The sequence below is a fragment of the Myotis lucifugus genome, unplaced genomic scaffold, assembly GCF_000147115.1.
Source record: "Myotis lucifugus unplaced genomic scaffold, Myoluc2.0 scaffold_254, whole genome shotgun sequence".
NCBI lineage: Eukaryota > Metazoa > Chordata > Mammalia > Chiroptera > Vespertilionidae > Myotis > Myotis lucifugus.
This window is the reverse complement of record NW_005871302.1, coordinates 1,442,613-1,448,483: the sequence shown is the minus strand read 5'-3', so window position 1 is coordinate 1,448,483 and position 5,871 is coordinate 1,442,613. Positions and strand designations below refer to the sequence as shown.

The window sequence follows — 5,871 nt, the reverse complement described above, 5'->3', positions numbered from 1 at the left end:
ACGTGAGTGCAGTGGCTGTGGGGGAGCCTCCCGTCAAGATGAGCTCCACATCGGTGTGTGCACATGAGAGAGAACCCACGAGTCTGAAGAATGTGGGAAAGCCTCCCCCAAGATCTTCATCCACCAGAGAATTCATCCTAAAAAACAGTGTAGACGTGGGGGTACAATGGGGTGGGAGGCGGACACGGCGCCTGCCCCGTTGAAGAACTGAGACTTGGAGAGGAAGTGTGACGTACCGTGGGTACAGCTGGAATATTACCAAACTCTGACTGGTGCCTTTTTCTTTTTTTGGCCTTGAAACACTTCCATGTCGGATTGCCTTTGTCATCATCTCTCCCTGGGGAAAGGGAAGGGATGGTTTCCCCAATGCTTGTTATGGACGGAGAATTGGGCTGGAGGGGCTGCGTCACTGGTCCAGGGCCCGCTGGCAGTCAGGATAAGAGCTGTAGTCTCTGGGGACCTTTATTTGATGTGCCAGGGACCGTGCTAGTGCTAAGGGAGACGCAAGGTCTAAAGAGAGGCTCCGTGCCCTCAAATGGCTTATTGTCCCGAGAAAGAACAGTTGGGCCCTTATCATATGGACCTGCTTTAACAGGAGTGCAATTGAAGTGCAGCAGAGGAGCGAGAAAGGAGCCCTAAGTTCCTCGAGGGAAAAGCAGGAAAGACTTCACAGAGGAGGTATTATTTGAGCTGAGCTGTAGAAAGGATGAGGAATTTGCCAGACAAACACGTGAGCAGAGGGTGTTCAGGTGGAAGAAATAGCACATACAAAGGCATGGGAATAAGAGAGGGCGTGACCCTGTTGAGGATCCTGGAGAAGTTCTGTGGGTAAAGATTGGGGTGGGGGTGGGGGAGCCAGTTAGGCAGATAACAGAAGGCCCTTGAATGCCTTGCAAAGCAGTTCAGATTTCCCTTTAGGCAATAAGGATGTAGTTTCCTGATGCTGCTGTAACAAATTACCACCAATTTAGTGGCTTAAAACAACACAGATTTCTTGTCTAACAGTTCTGGGGGGTCAGAAGTTTCAAATCAAGGTGTGGGCAGGTTGTGTTCTCTCTGGAGGCTCTGAAGCCACTATGCAGTCTGGCAGGGAGCCAGTTAAAGACTTGGTGACCCACGCACCCAGGGTGGGCATGAGCGCGCCTACCAGAGTCGGTGGGCACCTGGGTCTGGGTCTCTTGCTTCCCTAATACATTGTTGGCCATCTTCTGTGTCTCCCATTCCCAGTACCAAGGAACTGGAAGCGATCAAAGTATTTCTCTCCTTCCTATTGCATTTTTATCTAAGAAACTCCAGAGGAGTTAGTATGAATCTCCTGGTGGTTTTACCTGCAGGTAGTGGTGCCAGATAAAATACAAGACATCCAGTTAAATTAGAATTTCAGATAAACCATGAATAACTTGAGTCTGTCTCAAATGTTACAATATTTTTAGTACTACTTTGTTAACCAGATTACTCTTTGATGCAATCTACAAGGTTGACTGGTATTCAAGCCCTGAAAACCCCAGTACCTTCTTACAGGTAACTTTCTTTGTACAGTAGTAACCCAGGGAAGGAAGGCCGGCTCTGGCTCTAGAGAGATGGCGGGTTTCAGAACAATGAGGACTGGTCCCTCTTATTTCACTGTCATGAATGGTGATGGCTCTTCAGCCCTGACAGAGATCTTTCTGCTGCCCAACTCTAAGATTCAGACAAGCTCAGTTCCTGCTCTGGACCTCACCTGCCCATCTGTTTAAATACAATGAAATCTTTTTTTTAAAAAAAGGTGCTATACAATGTTGTCTTTGATATTGACTAGGATAATGATGAAGACTTTCATCATCTTTGAGATGCAGGTGACAGTGTGATTTTGAATCGAATGTGTAAAGTTTGCAGGAACCACTGTTACAGGAAACACAAACGCAAGAACAGTTGAAATCTGCAAGGCTAGTAACTGTTGGCACTGGGGTTCGCGGGAGACTTTGGCTCCCAGACTCCATCCCATGTGACTGCCATTCTAGAATGACCCTCCTCTTTTTACTTCCCTGAACCCCTCCTTCTAAATTTCCCTTCTTGGTCGGGGGGTGAGGAGGGGGTAGGAGGGTGGCGATGGATACCTGAAGTCCTTCCATGTACCCTATTTTCAGGCCAGGGCTCAATCCTTCCAGCTAGCTTCACAAACATGGTCACTTCATGGTCATCTCCAGGCCACTCTGATGCAGCACGTGGCTCCGTCTCAGGTAGGACTTGAGTTTTCACATCAAAGTTGTGTAGATACTTGTGGTGGCCGATTTCCACATTTCTGAACTTAGCCCTTTTAAGCACTATTTTCTAAATGCAAAAGATTATAACAGTTTATGAAGCCCGAAGAAACCCTGGGTTTTACGGCTCTGTCAGTGAACGCACCCGCCCAGCCAATGGCAGCAGGCCGAACTGAATCCTCTTGCACCTCCAAGACTTCTAGAAAAAAGGTGGCCCTCCGGGGCCTGGGGAACTAATGACTTAATGCCTACAAAGCCCTAGAAACAACTTACTGCAGATAAGGTCTCATTATGGTTAATTGTTATTATTATTGTTGTGATTGTTCTGAACCCAGCGCCTATGAAAGGCTGCCACAGCTCCGCTAAAGACCTCAGGTCAGGGGTTTAATTAATACCTCCACTGAATGCCAGAGGCCCCAGGCACCATGTTGCCGCCCCCACACCCGCGTCCTATCTCCCCTGAGCTCCGCCCACAGGGTCCTTTCCACCCTGGAATCTTCCCAGTTTCTACCTGAGTGGCTCCATCATGCTTCACTCCTGCCAACAGCTCCCCCTCCCAGCCCAGACGCCAGCTCTGCACCTTTCTCCTCCCTTCGCTGCCCCTCGCCCACAATCTCACCTCCCTCCTTTGATTTTGCCTTCCCTTTACTGCAGTTTCCTAGCCCGCAACACGTCTTAGGGTGGTGGCCAAACAGTTCTCAGGAGCCAAGCCTTTTGGGGGGGTCATGAAAACTAAGAGAGGGTTCCCTGAGCCCCACCTTTCTTCCTTTCAGTCCCCGCTTCCTGCCCTGCATCCCAGGTCTCCCACCCCACCTTGGTGAACTTGGGGATTGTTCCTCAGGTGGTGAGGCCGGTTGGGTGGGTTGGCTGGTTTAGGGTTACGAAGTCTGGCACTAACTCACAGCCCCGTGCCACTGCCTTCTTTAATTAATTAACACCAATTTTTACAAAACCATCTCTTCCATTGGACCTCAGTACATGCCTCTGGGGCATATGTCACCTCAATTACAGACAACAATTAAGCGTGCTGCTTTAAAGAATCCCTGAGCCTCTTTAAAGACTTAAACACAATTGGGGCCTGACTACCTTAGAGCAGTGTGCTGCAGACAGAGCCTGAGGCAGGATCTACCCCCTCTTCTACCCCCTCACACACACCCCCACACCCCCCAGGAATTGGGCTGCAGCGGTACACTTAGAGAGGATGCTCTGCTAGGCCCCTGCCCTCAGCTGCCCACACCCTAACCCAGGGTTTCTCTATGTCTTTGCTTCGATACCCAGAAAGCTAAGCTGTTGCAGGTGGGGTGGTGGCCTCACTTCACTAGTTAGTACCAATGTCCCTCAGATTCCAAAGCCCACCTCCCCACTGTCCTCACTGGCCATCTTGCATGAATAAAGATGAATCCAGACCCTATAACAATAAGAGAGGGACTGAGTTGATCTTTCTTTCTATCAGTAAAGATGGTATATGCAGGATTACCTGATGGTTTCGCAGTGGTTTGAATTAGGAAAATGGTTGAAGATGTTTCTTTTCTTTTTTTTTTAATCCTCACCCTAGCGTATTTTTTTCCATTGATTTCTGGAGAGAGTAGAAGGGAGGGAGGAGGGGAAGAGAGAGATGGAAGAGAGAGAGGAGTGGGGAGAGAGAGAAAAAAACATCAATGTGAGAGAGACACATCAACTGGTAGCCCTAGCCCTAACCCTAACCCTGACCTGGGGTGGGGAACCGCAACCTGGAGACCCAGGGTTTAGTTCTGGTCATGTGACCCTTCAAATCCAGACCTCATCTGTTGAAAAAAAAATAGTGGGAACAACATTTTTCTGCCCTTCCTACTTCCTGTTGAGGGAAGGATTAAATGGGGTAATGCAAAAGGAAGATTTGTAGAAATTGTCATATAAATATGGTTTTTAAAAAATTATAAAATGCATTTTGAGGAACATTTGAGATCTCATTCCCCAGCACATGTTGTCAGTTTGGCTCAAATAAACTCATAAAAATTTTCTCTAAAAGAAAAAAAAAAGCATTTGATGATAAGTTCATCAGAGTAATCAAAATCCAAACTCTGGGATGCTTCAAACGGAGAAGCTGATATGAAGAAACCGTAGCTGTGAACCCCATGACAGCCCCGGCCATGCATTTTGCAGCTAAAACAAGCTTGAGGCCCAGGCGACACTGGCTGTCCCAACAGCCTCACTCATGTCTATCCCCAGGGCAAAACAGCTGCGTCACACAGCCGGCCTTTTAGTGCATCCTCCCTTTTTCTTCTAGGGTGTTCTGGCATTTATTTTAACTTTTCACTAGAATTCAAGTGGGGGTGGTGGGCGGTGAGGGGCACAGAGTGAGGTGAGGTGAGAGGGACACATCGAATGGTAGCCCTAACCCTAACCCTAACCCTGACCCTGACCCCTGGTGGGGAACCTCCAACCTAAAGACCCAGGTTTTGTAGTTCTGGTCATGTGACCCTTCAAATCCAGACCTCATCTGTTCAAAACAAATAGTGGGAACAACACAGAGGCCCAAGGCCCATACCCCTCTAATTTACATGCATATGAGTGCATGCGTGCGCGTATGCATCCAAACCCCATGATAGAAAAGCCAAAGGCCCAGCTTGCTGAGCTGTCTCTCAACACCGTCCCTTAGAGCTCTGAGAAAAGGTGAATAAAAGGGGGGAGTCCAGGACAGCTTTCTCCATTGTGTAAAAGGAGCGGTTCCCTGCAAGAAAGGCTCAGAGATGAGAACTGAGTAGTAATTCTTAGGAAAGGAATGAAATTACAAGGTATTAATGAACACAGTCAGCTTTCTAGAGTAGAACTTTAGGTACCCAATCTGGAAGACTCTAAGAACCATGCAATCCCCTCTTTTCACAAAGCTTGAAAGTAAAGTGATTGAGCAAAGGTCACAACACTCAAGTATGAGAGCCTAGGAGACCATGGCCAGGGCTCTGGTCTGGCTCCAAGTCTGGTGCGAGGATGGGGCTATGTCAGTTAATGCGTGGGCAGGCTGCCACTGGCCCTCTATAAGTAAGAACTATAACTGACTAAGCAGTGGTTCTCAACCTTCCTAATGCCGCGACCCTTTAATACAGCTCCTCATGTTGTGGTGACCCCCAACCATAAAATTATTTTCGTTGCTACTTCATAACTGTAATTTTGCTACTGTTATGAATCATAATGTAAATATCTGATATGCAGGATGTATTTTCATTGTTATAAATTGAACATAATTAAAGCATAGTGATTAATCACAAAAACAATATTAATTATATATGTGTTTTCCGATGGTCTTAGGCGACCCCTGTGAAAGGGTCGTTCGACCCCCAAAGGGGTCGCGACCCACAGGTTGAGAACTGCTGGACTAGGGGAACATCCCTGGAAACTTGTGGAGCAAAGAAATACAGTGAACAGGGGACTTGTACCAAGCCATCCAGTTCACGTTCCAGAAACCAGATAGCTCTGTTGCTCTTCATTTTATTTTTAAATATATTTTTAGTGATTTCGGAGAGGAAGGGAGAGTGAGAGAGAGAGAGAAACATCAATGATGAGACAGAATCATGGATCGGCTGCCTCCTGCACACCCCACACTGCTAGAGGCGAGCCCGAAATCCAGGCATGTGCCCTGACCAGGAATCGAACT

The 5,871-nt window shown here is 47.6% G+C and overlaps 2 long non-coding RNA genes across 2 annotated transcripts in view; one reads left to right on the top strand and one right to left on the bottom strand.

Annotated features, from left to right (window-relative positions):
* Positions 1-1,732: 1,732 nt before the first annotated feature.
* LOC106698869 overlaps positions 1,733-5,871 on the bottom strand; it is a 6,865-nt gene continuing 2,726 nt past the window's right edge. Inside the window, exons 3-5 of the long non-coding RNA XR_001350259.2 lie at positions 3,718-3,816; positions 2,097-2,310; positions 1,733-1,881 (exon numbers count right to left, since the gene is read on the bottom strand). This is a non-coding gene — a long non-coding RNA (uncharacterized LOC106698869). The remainder of the gene's footprint in view (positions 1,882-2,096; positions 2,311-3,717; positions 3,817-5,871) is intronic.
* LOC111827947 overlaps positions 2,127-5,871 on the top strand; it is a 4,573-nt gene continuing 828 nt past the window's right edge. The window contains exon 1 of the long non-coding RNA XR_002831693.1: positions 2,127-2,219. This is a non-coding gene — a long non-coding RNA (uncharacterized LOC111827947). The remainder of the gene's footprint in view (positions 2,220-5,871) is intronic.